General features: G+C 37.6%; 1 long non-coding RNA gene across 3 annotated transcripts in view; it reads right to left on the reverse strand.

The window, feature by feature from the left end:
* LOC119697703 overlaps positions 1–11,822 on the reverse strand; it is a 158,177-nt gene extending 146,355 nt beyond the window's left edge. For 2 of the 3 annotated variants that reach the window (XR_005255909.1, XR_005255910.1), the window contains exons 1-3: positions 11,729–11,822; positions 9,095–9,235; positions 1,526–1,578 (exon numbers count right to left, since the gene is read on the reverse strand). This is a non-coding gene — a long non-coding RNA (uncharacterized LOC119697703). The remainder of the gene's footprint in view (positions 1–1,525; positions 1,579–9,094; positions 9,236–11,728) is intronic. The other variant, XR_005255911.1, reaches the window with a different exon arrangement.
* Positions 11,823–12,305: the final 483 nt, after the last annotated feature.

Genomic DNA, 12,305 nt, shown 5'->3' on the forward strand with positions numbered 1-12,305 from the left:
CATAGGATAAAGACATATTTAGGTACCTACTTTAGGCAACAGACTTTAGCAGCACTGTTGAAGTTATTCCCAAAACCACTTCTCTGTGCTTTTGAGGCCTCTCCCTATGTAGGACTGTACAGTTACCTGGCAGATGCCATGTGCAGTTCCCAGAATGACCAGAAGACAGATCTGCTGGAACAGCAAGGAGCGACCCACTTGCTGGTGGTCGTAGAGACAGAGGGTGCAGCAAGCAACCACAGCCTTGGAGAAGGGGACAAGTTCCAGCTGTCAAAAACTCAATTTTCCATATCCCCCAGATCTTTCTGAAAAGCTTACCTCAATTGCAATTAGTCTGTCTTGGCCTCTGACCCACTGCAGATAAACATAATACAAGTCTTGAAGGAAACTTCTGTATTTTAGAAGCACCAACTTGATTACTATTGATTACCTACTTGCCTCAATGGTAATTTCCCTTTGTCAGTAACATTTCTGCCTGACTGCTCCTTCTGGGAATTGGGTTTTCTGTTATATTCCTTTTTTTTTCTCCAGACCAATTCCAAGAAATACATTTTAGTTATTGTTTTGGGTCAAAGTAATAGAAGGGAAGGGCTCAGCTCTAATCATGGCAGGAACTTATTAAAGAAATCCCTTGTTGTTCCAGGGTCACCAAAAAGGTAATTCTACTTTTGAAAATTAAGCTGTCTCACAAAGTAAGTTTTCCTTTCACTCTTTGATGGAGAAAAAAACATAACAATTTAAAATAAATAATATATGAGGCATTAGAATACTTCCATATAGTTACAATCTCTCTCCTTAATGAAGTACTTAATGAAGACTGAAAGGATTCTGACAGTTAAATTACTGTGTGGTCGAAAATTAAGTTTAGAGCTGACTCTAAATATGATGACCCAGCTGAGTGGCTCGGTAACAATGACGTCGCCTCCAAGTGGCAGATGAGGCTTTTGTTTTATTTGTTTGACAGTAAATATCTGGGCTGTTGCTTAGCAGCCTCAGAGGCAGAGGCAGAGGCGTTTCCAGACAACATAAACTGCACTACAGCAGGTAAACCTTTCACAGCAATTACCAAATGGAAATGAGATCTGAACCATCACTGCAGCGCAACCCAACACCTTCGTTTCCTGCAAATGTTTTAACACACAAATGGCAATTTGGGATTTCTCAATGCCAGTCTCAGAAGGCTTCATATATTAAAAAATACACCGATTTTGAAGAATTATATGCTGAAAGTCCTAGAAACAGAGACCAAAGTTTTCAAACTTCTGTCAGCTGTTAAATCCATATTTAAATAACACATTATTTTCTCTCAGAGGCAATGAACTCTTACAACTGTTGGTTCCAGGGAATTTTCATGTGTCCTAGGAGCATCAGCACTCATCCAGAACTGAAATACAAATAACAGAGCACCAGACTGAAAAGCTTTTGTAGATGTTTTAACTTGATATTAATTCTGATAAGCTTTATTTCTATCTTTGCTGTCACAAAAGCATCTCCACTCGAGCCAAAACGCGTGCATGTCACCTACCCCTTCGTGCTTTATTTCCACACAAAGTCTTCAGCTTTCATAGGACTCACCTCCTAGACCAAAACAAAAAAGGAAATGCCTAAGCTACTCTTGCATATCGCAGCTGTACAGCTCCAAGGCAGGTATTCCACTGAGAAAGCAGCACTTGGCCTCAGTGAGCAAACAGAAAGGGCCAAATTCTGCTTTCCTTACCCTGGGGCATTCCACCACAAGAAGAAATCTGCATGTGAATAACCCTAGAGAAGAAATGTGTTTCCAGACACTTGAGCTTAAAGACTAAAAAAATGCTGTTGTGAATTCTGTCATCTTATATTTTATTGAAGGGTTTTTGGGGGTGGGCTGTGTTGTGGGATGTTTTTTTTTCACTCTCCGAGTTGATCCACGGGGCATTGTCATTATGTTGCTGTCTCACCTTTCAGTTGACAGACAGACTTCCTGCTGGAGAGACATTATTATTTAACCGGATCCACTCATCCTGCCACTGATTTGTTTTACTTTTGTTCCTGGCAAAGAACAGCAACTCTAGGTAATGTTTCTTTTCTCATTTGGGCAAGTCCTTCAGAACACTTTAGCAAATTAACCCTGTGTAGCTCACTTAGTAAACTCAGGATCTCCTGAAAGGATTTATAAAACTAAATTACTTTAGAATTTCCAGACAATCTTTGTTTTTCTTTCGTTTTGTCTGACTCAAGCTTAAGAAAAGACTCAGGAAGCAAATGTGAATGTTTAATTCCTCAGCAAATAGAAGTTCTAAGCACAGCATGAGAGAACCAAAGCAAAAAGGAGCGGTTTTAATAAACAATATAGATGAAGACATGCCAACTCTGTTTCTGAAGTATTATCAATGAATCTGCAATAGTTTGTTTTAATTACATTATTCTTTTCTAGTTAAAATGACCATTCAGACAATATAATCTCTCTCTGGAAATCCACATCTTCAATGGTCAATTTGACCACAATCAAATTTTCATTTATTAAGTTTAGGGTGCATATACTTATATTTGTGTATAAATATTTAGGATTCAACCCATACTATACACCACTGTTCAAAGAGAAGTAGAAGGCTTCCTAAAAACATTAGTGACTAAAAGTTGTTCATCTCAGTAAACATCAGGCCAGACAATTATAAAAGTCTTTTACTTTCATCCAGAGATCTATTGGGAAAACATATTCAGCTGAGCTGTGTTCAATGGGATATTCTCCCTCCCATACTGTCAGTTTAGACACTTCTATCAGGTGTTAACAAGTCTTTAAATATTATGTTATAGATGCCATTCATAAAAATTTCCTGAAAGACCCAAATCCAGCTTATGTAGTAGATACAGAAAATTATGCAGTCAACCTAAACAAACCTTGGTCTAAACTGTAGAGTGACAGCCACTCACCACTAACTTTACACATATTTTCTTCTTTTTAATTAGAAAATTAGGAATATTGCTTGGTCAGGAGTGCCTGCAGACTAAATGAAGGATTTCTCTTACTACTCACTTTCTTGTTTCTTCACTCCCCAAATGCTCTAAGAATCACCAAGACATTTTCCAAAGTCTTCATTGATGCAGATTTTAAAAAATAAAAGGCTTTTTGCCCAAATACAGAATATTACAATGAGTAACTACTAGAGACATGAGCACAAAGGAAGACTCTAAAGATTCATAGGCTCAGGGATTTGCTTTATATAAGAAAAATGAGATGGCTAAAAAAATTCTGGTGGTTAGAAGTTAGGCAAGATTATTTCCAGGCTCCCCAGTTAGGATTTAAACACACAAAGGAGACAGAGGACATTCACAAACATATGTGTCATCTACCTACAGTCTGCAAATAAAGCAGCTTTCAAAACCTGGTATGAGTACCAAGAACAGTTCTGCTCCAGAGCAGAAAACTCTGCAAGCTAATTTGGAAGAGGATAACATTAACCTGTACAGAGCTTCAAACTGGATTAACCCTTATACAGAAATTAGCTCAGTTAAAACCAGTTTCAAAACCTGAACACTCACTCTCCTATAGTCCCCTCCACCCTGGAGAATAATCCAAGAGCTGTACCCAGCAGAATTGGCAGCAAGAACTCTGCTAGTTCCAAAATGGAGAGAGGATTTCTCAAGCAGGGTTAGTATGTTAATGCCAAAGAAGCATTAGCAAAAACCATCAGCAGCACAGAAAGCAAAGTGAAACACAGGCAGAGGGACAAGTACTGCAGATGACCTGTAAGACCATCCTGCTCTGGAGGAGCCACACAGGGGCTGATGGCTGGGTCTGACTAGGAAAAAGGTATTTTGTAGGAATTTTGAGACCAGCTAAGCAGTGTGGACTCTGCATCAGCCTCTTGAATGTGAAGATCTTTAACATATTGACTAAATGCGCAAACAAAAACATTCAAAAGAATCCCTCTGAAATCCCCTGACATCAGCTGCCGGGACTCCCTGTCCACCCTGTACACACTCTCCTGGATCTCTGGGGTTCAGCAAAGTCCTTCCCCTTCCATACTACTGCAAATCCTCTTTCACCTGAGCTGAGCTCATTGGCAGTGACCAATCCTGAGGTGAACAGCAATTTGGCAAATCCAAGCCGACAATGTTCAGTACTAAAAGCAGCACAAGCTCCCAGCCAAAACTGCAGTATGGGTGAAAGTGCTTAGGAACTTGTGCAGCAGGAGGAGATACCCCTTCAACCTCACCATTAAATGCTTGGTATATCCAAAGAAATTCAAACAGCGTGGCCTAGCACCCATAACTTCTCTAAACACACAGCACTGCATCCATATAGGTGCTCTTTTCCCCCTGTAAATACTCTGCCTTTTGCCTTTAAAGCTGTGAATACTTGAATTTAATAGCTTTTGACTTTAATCCATAGGCAGTACAGGACTAATTACCTAGTTACATATATAAAAAACTGTTTCCCCTCACCAGAAAATAAAACAAAACAAACAAACAAAAAAACTAACAAAAAAACTAACAAAAAAGAGGGGAAAAAAAAGAAAATAACCACCGAACCACACCACACAAACCCACCCACATCTGAGTACAACCAACATAAAGTACATTCATTTATTTATAACTAAGTCAGGACAGCTTAACAAGAGAGATTTGCAGCAAGGTTTTTTTGTTAAGTGTAAACTCCTGTTCCCTTCACTTTCAGTCTTCCTGCTATAGTTAACAATTATTACACTTAAAGACAAAGCTGCTCTGAAGGAGAGCAGGAGCTGGAACTGCCAGAACTGAGGCTGAAATAGTCAGTTAATAATTTAGCAGCGGCTATTTATCAGGATACCCAAGTTCACATTCCTCCTTTTCCCCACAGAAATGTCTTCTTCGTGAGGGAATTTCTTTGGGAGGTCACTGCTAGAGAAGACAGAAAATGCCTATTTCTGGCTCCAAGAGTTATTCTGGATAACTTGCACAGACTTCTTCAAATTAATGGTAATAACATTTTTTAAGAATATTAAATCCTCTATGCTGAACTGTTCTGCCATGCTGCTGCATTTCATCTGATTTGAAAATAATCTAGGTTTTGCCCTAGTGCAGTTCTAGCCAGAGATCCATACAAAACACTCAAAAGAAAAAAAGTATAATTAAGCTCTTCGTTATTTAAATTTTAAGTTTAGGTAGAAGAAGAATGAGAGTGATTCAAGTATGTCCAAAACCCAGTGTCAAATTTTGGACTGCTGAGAAGAGCTCCTTCATATCTTGTTACAAAAGAATGTTTAGTCACATGCAATATTATTATCTATTAAATATTACTTATTTTTTCAGAACTTTACAGCTGCCATTTCAGGTAAATGGTACCATTATTTCTATTTCTCTTTAACAGAGTCATCCAAATTATACAATATTTCTGCAGTGCATGATCAAATATTATATACTCATCATCCGTGATATACAAATAGAAATTTTGAACTTCAGGCTGTAAAAATATGCTCCAAAGTAATAAAGGTGGTGCAAATGAAAATTATATGGTAAAAAAAAAATAGGTTTTGACTTGTCTTCTTAGCCAAGCTAGGCAAGGCATTTAACCAAAGTAAGTTTTAGTGATCAATTCTCCAGATGAAAAATACACATTTCTGTACAATTTAAATGCCTGTATGTTCTTCTATATCATTTTTTGCTATGGACAGGAGACAAATTTGAGGAAGTTTTATTTCACTGAGATCCAAATTCATCTCACTAACTGCAGGAATTTCTCTGGGGTGCCTAATTAGGAGGCACATCAACAAAGGTTGCCTATATAAGTCAATGCTGAGAGACAGCTTTAAAGGATAATTCAGTGTTGCTACTCTAAAATTGCCTCTTCTCATGCTCTATAGAACAGGGCTCCTAATCTCAGCTGGGTATTACAATTAGTTGAAATTAATTCTGGCCCCATCCCTAGGGTTCCAACAGTAAAAAAAAAATCCTTTTTTCTTTCATTCTGAAAGAAAAAGAAACATTTTTTTTTAACTCACAAACCCAAGAAACACATAGGACAGATGCTCCTGTCTTTCACTTGGCCCTGCAGGCTTCTGAAAACCTATGGAAAATACCATTCTCACTGGTGTTATGGCTTCACAAAGTCACAACCACTGCCACTGCCTTAGACTGCATTCAGTATTCCCAGTAGACATTTCTCACTATCTCGCTTGAACTTCAAATTCACCCCATTTCTAAGCCATTCCAGTCCCCAGGAAGGATCTTCAACAGTCTCAGGCTGAATAAAAAAGAACAATGATGTGGCTCCCCACTGTAAACCTGCAGTGTTTTTGAACACAGATGGAAAAATTAAAACAGAGCCCAGAGTAACTCTCTACATGCATGATCCAGGTTTCAGTGCACCCTGCAATCCTGAGAATGCACAGCTCTCACAAAGGTACCCTGCTCTCTAAGTAACCTAGTTGTGATTTTGACACAGGAAGAACATAGAGGCATGAAAATTTAAAAAAAAAAATTAAAAGAAAGAAAATCAGGTCCACATATTTATAAAACTTCTTCTCAGGGTACACTTTGCCTCATTCAAGGGACACAAGATTCATCAACCTAGCAAAGTTCAATATTTTTTTCTATAAACCAGGTTACAAAAAACCAGGTTAGTGGCATGCCAACAAAGTAAAAGTAATTAGGAATCCTAAGTGAGAATACTCAGCTTTCAGATGGGGATGAAGAAGAGACAAAACTATATTTCCCCGTGCTTCTTTCCTTTAATGACTTTTTTTCCCCCAAAACAATGCCTTGTTAAGGAAAAAAACAGTGCTGTTTCATGCTTTCACACCGTTCTACATGATAGATGAAAAGCTAAAGGGAAGAATCAAGGAGGTGTTTTAGCTTGGTTTTACAGTCAAAATTCATGTCTGTGTACTCTGGAAAGGCTGCAGTGACTGAAGAATTTAGGAAATTGTGATATAAGAAAAAAGAAACAGGAAAAAATTAAACCCTACAGAAACAGAGATTGCATTGTCTAGTGTTCTTCAACCAAGATCTCCAAGAATGACTAATGATTTGGGCTTTTACAGTGCCCAAATTGCCTATGTGGCTATTAATTTAAGAGTATCTTTCCTCTGCAAATCAAGCCTCTTGAACCAGTATGTAGCTGGGAAACAAAAAAAACGAAGGCATGGAAAACTTTCTTTAAATTTAGAATATTTTTTAAACACCCACTTAGCTACAATGCCCAAAAACACACTTGGAAGAAATAGTGTCAATGTGATCAGATTATCTGCTGTATAATTACAGTGTGGCAATACATACCCCTGAGATAGTCAAGCTGATTGTGAGGAAAATTGAAGATGATAATGTATTATCTGAGACATGCAGAGTTTAAAAATAGGCAGAAATAATGCCTCCAGACATTTTTATTTGCTACACCAAGATGACATTCTTCAAGCATATTATACATTTACTAGAGATTGAATTTACCATGTTAGTGACTAGCCAAAATCTAAACTATTTCAAAAAAGTGCTTTTGCAGAAAATTGTGGCCTTTTTTCCAAGTGGTGCAGACACTCTCCTGCAGTTATAGATACAACCATATGTGAACCCTGCAGAAACTGATCAGTTTAATTTACATCTAAGGGCCCATATAATTCATACAACTATCAGGCCAAATGGGACTACACAGATTATTTCAAGGAAGCATGTGCTTGGCTGTCTATAGGATTAGGACCTTCCCCATAACCTCCACTTCCCCAGAACCTCCACAGCTCTCCTGATATCTGAACATTTGCTCCAATCCACTTGAAAATACACCACAGCACACCAAATCACTATATGCCATTACTTGGTTTTCAAGTTCCACAGGAGTTTATTCCCAGCAAAATACAAGATGCAAGCAGCTGCACACAAGATGAAATCCCCTACCTCCGGCAGCTTTACAAAAGTTTTGCATGATGTATGTTCATTATACAAAGCTAAGTGCCCACCAATCAATCTGCTATGAATGCCCCCAAACTGGTTATCTCTTTAGAAGATAAAGTGTGCTGTTTATATAACTTATTAAAAATTGCACCCTTGCATTCCTTTTCCAGATAAAAAGTGTGAGGGCACTGCTTTATCACTTTAACTATGTGTTTCTTTGAACATATTTGTGCTTTAAAGTAAACACCAATGCTATTTTTTTACGACTACTAAAATCAAAACACATCTTTTCAAACTAATCTGTACAATGGCTGGGAAGAGCCTTTGATTCAGTACCATAATTATAAACAGGCACTTAAGTCAGATGTACTAAAAGAGCATCAGTCATTTAAAATCAAATTAACAGTTTGATTAATCAAACACCAGACTGTCAAGTCAGATAACATACCTGATGGCTTTGTTCAGTTACCAAAGAGGGTTTCCACTTAAAGCTCCATGGAATTCATCAGCAAAACAAATTTTACTCAAGCAGAAAAGTTTGGTTTTCTTCAAATGTGCTCTATAGTATTACTGGTAACACTTTCAGGACAACCCAAATTCTGATTCACTTTCATGTTGTCACATGGCAGAAATGGGCAAATAGATTTCCTGTCTTGTTGAGGTCCAATTTCCAGGCAGAAAAGTGCAGTGGGATTCCAGAGGATATGCATTAATAGCATCAGGTTATGCATATGTGGTATACCAATGTGGGAGAGAAACATTTATTGGCTAATTTCTGAAAGCTAGTGATTATTTATTAGAATATGCATGAGTGGCCAGTGCACAGCATAGGAGACATTGCATCCATTTCACACCGGAGTTTTCCTCCACTCCATTAGATTATTTTCTTTTCCTACCATACCACTGAAGATCGGTCTCCACAAGCATTTGGAAAGACCCTGCAATTTTGTTCAAACCCCAAAATGCAACAGGTCATGCTCTATCATTACAGTCCCAGAATAACAAAATGCACAGATGAGAGTGTAGATCCATTATGGAAGACACCACCCCTGTGCTCCAAAGAGCAGGGTGTTCCTCTGTGCGACTGGGGCCCAATAAACTCAAGAAATTATCACTGAAGAATTGTCCTCTGAAGTGAAGCAACTCTGTAAGTACAAAACACAGCAGCATATCTGGCAGGAGGTGTCTCCAGATGTGTTCTATTTGATTTATGAAGAAAACCCATGTTAGTCAATACAGAAAGAAGGCATACCTTTCAACTGACCAGAGAGCTTTCAAACAAAAAGAAAGGAAAAGCCATCTTTCTTCTGCAGTATCCAAATTTTCCTGGTGTTGGATAAAGTTACAGGATTCATTTTCAATCCCTTGAGTGTCACAAGCAGCCTGGAAAAGCCTATGAAAGAAAAGCAAGAGAGAGTTTCTCACTGCACGGGCTCACCCACTATTGTTAGACGCTGGAGATTGCACCTATGACCAGCACTCTGAGCTGGGCAGCAGCACCAACCAGCAGATGTGTGCTTCTGGGGACAGGCCTGTTTTCAAAACCATCATTGCAAATTCATGTCCTTTGCAGTGTCTGATCCAGAGCCCATTTCCAGCATGGCAAGGAAGGATAAAATGGAAGCATGCCAAGTATATCAACATAAAACCTCCACATTCAGAGCATACAATTAAAATTAACGGGAGTAGGGACCAATTCCAGATTAAACAGCAGCAAAGGAAAAGCTTGAAGAAACAAGCCCCCATCACCTCATACACCAAAGATCTTTCAGTATGCTGCCTGCATATATCTATGGATTTGTAACCAAAGAAAAATCAAAAATGCCTCTTTTAAATGGTGTTTTGAAAAACTGATAATTTCTTGGCTTCATTCCATAACTGCTTTTGATACTCGTCCGTTTATGATTCAAACTTTAAATGACTCTATGCTTCCAGCCTAAAATACATATTATTTGCTAGTTGTATTCTGAATGACAGCTCTTCCAAGGTGTCTGCCTATGGGGCCTTTCTGGGGCCGAACAGCCTAATTCAACTTCATGCATTTTAATGTTCAGCACTGCCCATTGATGAGCTCTATTGAATGTGAGAGACCTAAAAATATGCAGAAAGTAATTGTCCAGTGGGATATTCTCCCCCGCCCCTTACCCAAATTACAAGAAAAACTCCTTAGACTTGTTCTTAAAAAAAAAAAAAAAAAAAAAAAAAAAAAAAAAAAAAAAGAAGCAAGGAAAAAACTTTAACCCACTGCTTAAGTGTGTTAAGAATGAAGCAAGGATCATGGGTTATAAGAAATCTAAAGGCTTATGGTAAAAGCATTTCTCTTGCTTACATTGGCATAAAGACAAAAGGTTTCAAAGAAAATGTATGTGGGGTTTGTGGGGTTTGCCAGTTCATTACAGTATTTCTGCTAAAAAGAATTTCCCGCACAGGTCACAATCCAATGATATATGAACCACAATGTCTTCTGAGGCTTGGATCATGTATACCATGAAAACTGTGGCTGCTTATCTAATCTCTGAAGTTTCCTTTCTTCCTTTTCCCTTCACAGTCTTGATCTCTCCCTCCACAGCCTCATCTAAATTTATTACTACTCATATCAAACCTTCTCACTGTTTTTAAAATAGCACAAGTAAATGCCACCAAAGTCTTTTTTTCCTTCTTCTAACCACAAATATCAGTCTGATAGCTGTTTCAGAAACCAAACCTCAGGGAAAGAGAAGTGGTAACTTATCACAGCACCAAAACTCAAAGCCTGTATCTGGTGAAGTGAGTTCTTCTTTCATATCCACAGATGTTTCCTCAGGACTAAATGAACAAGAATTCACTACCTCCATCCCCCAGTCCCAGTGCAAAGACATGCCCTAGAGATTGTAGATACTGCATACAAAAATTCACTATGTATTTGCACAACTATATAGGCAATTTGGACTTTAAACTTTTTATTCAAACCCATTACACCTGGAATTGATACAGCTGTTGTTCCTTTTTAAAGCAAATACTTGATCTTCAAGCTAGATGGACCACCAGATACTGATGACTAATGAATGGCTATGTATTGTTTCACTTTTAATCCTCATTGATATTAGTGGAGGCACAGTTTTCAGTCTGGGACACCTAAAAGCAAGCAACCTCTCCCCTTCATGTTTGAAATATCTGATACTCTATACTGATGCAAGAAGATTTCAGAGGAAAGAGAATTTGATCAGTAGTATTCTCCAGAAAAAGCAATTTTAACAAAATACAGTGTTTTCAAAACATAAATGTGATAGTTTCTAATATACAACTGCTGTATTTTTAAAAAAATTCCATTATATTTTTACTTCATCACTTCACTTGTTATATACCTTTGCCATAAAATACTGATCTACAGCGTGTGTCAATACTAACAAAGCAAAATCACCTAATTACTGTAATCACAGGTTACAGCAATTCAGAACTTTAAAATTACATTTCTCAGAGTTTCCATGCCATGAAAAACTTCAAGCTTCTTTCCAAGTTAGAACAAAAAGGGAAGCCTTCACATTTTATCCTGAACAACAGAAAAATGCCAGCAATATAATACATAATTAAGAAACCTCATTTTCATGGCCTTGGATAAATATGAACCTGCTCAAGATACATACGAGCTTCATTTTTAGAAAATCTCAGAAACATAAAATAATGATCAAAACTCAGGACTGAATTTCTAAAAATTTGGGCTCATATTTTACTTATATTTTTTTACTAAAAAGACAAACAAACACGTACAAATGAACAAACAAAAATTTACCAAAAGCATAATCCTATTCCACATCCTAATGGACATTTGGCTCTGTCACCGATACACCATTGTCTTGGGACACACATGGGAAATTTCAATCTACAGGGAAAATAGAAATGAACTGACCCCTTTAGCCTTGGCATCTTGGCCTGTGAAGATTCAGGACAATTGATTTTGTATTCCCCTTCAGAAAACCTTTCCATGCACTCCATGCTCTGCTGGAATAACACAAGAACATTGCATTGTAAAATAATGGTTTTGCTAATAAACTAACAGATTTTACTCTATAACAGAATCCCTACATAGGAATGCATTCTGAAAAAACTGTAATAAAATAGTTTATTTTCCTGTGCATTGGCCAGTCAATTTACCCAAATTCCATAGAAAAGGCCACTTTTAACTGGCAGCCAGGCAAATCATTATCACACCAACTCCTCCATTATCACTGAAAACAACAATACCTTACTCCACTTTTAGTCTCATATTTTGCCTGAAGTCTAAAGTCATCTTAAAAGAATATATAAATATTTACCAGGTTTCATAATTTTCTAAATCATATTCACCTAAAGTATAAGCATATGAAATAAATACCAGAAGAGAAAACTTCAGACAACTGGGTAAATTCACGTCCCTCATTTCTTGTAAGCAAAGATTTCACTCTTAAAACATTCAGATAAAACTAATTCAGGTTGAATTAGTTCAG

The sequence above is a fragment of the Motacilla alba genome, chromosome 2 (genome assembly GCF_015832195.1).
Source record: "Motacilla alba alba isolate MOTALB_02 chromosome 2, Motacilla_alba_V1.0_pri, whole genome shotgun sequence".
Classification (NCBI taxonomy): domain Eukaryota; kingdom Metazoa; phylum Chordata; class Aves; order Passeriformes; family Motacillidae; genus Motacilla; species Motacilla alba.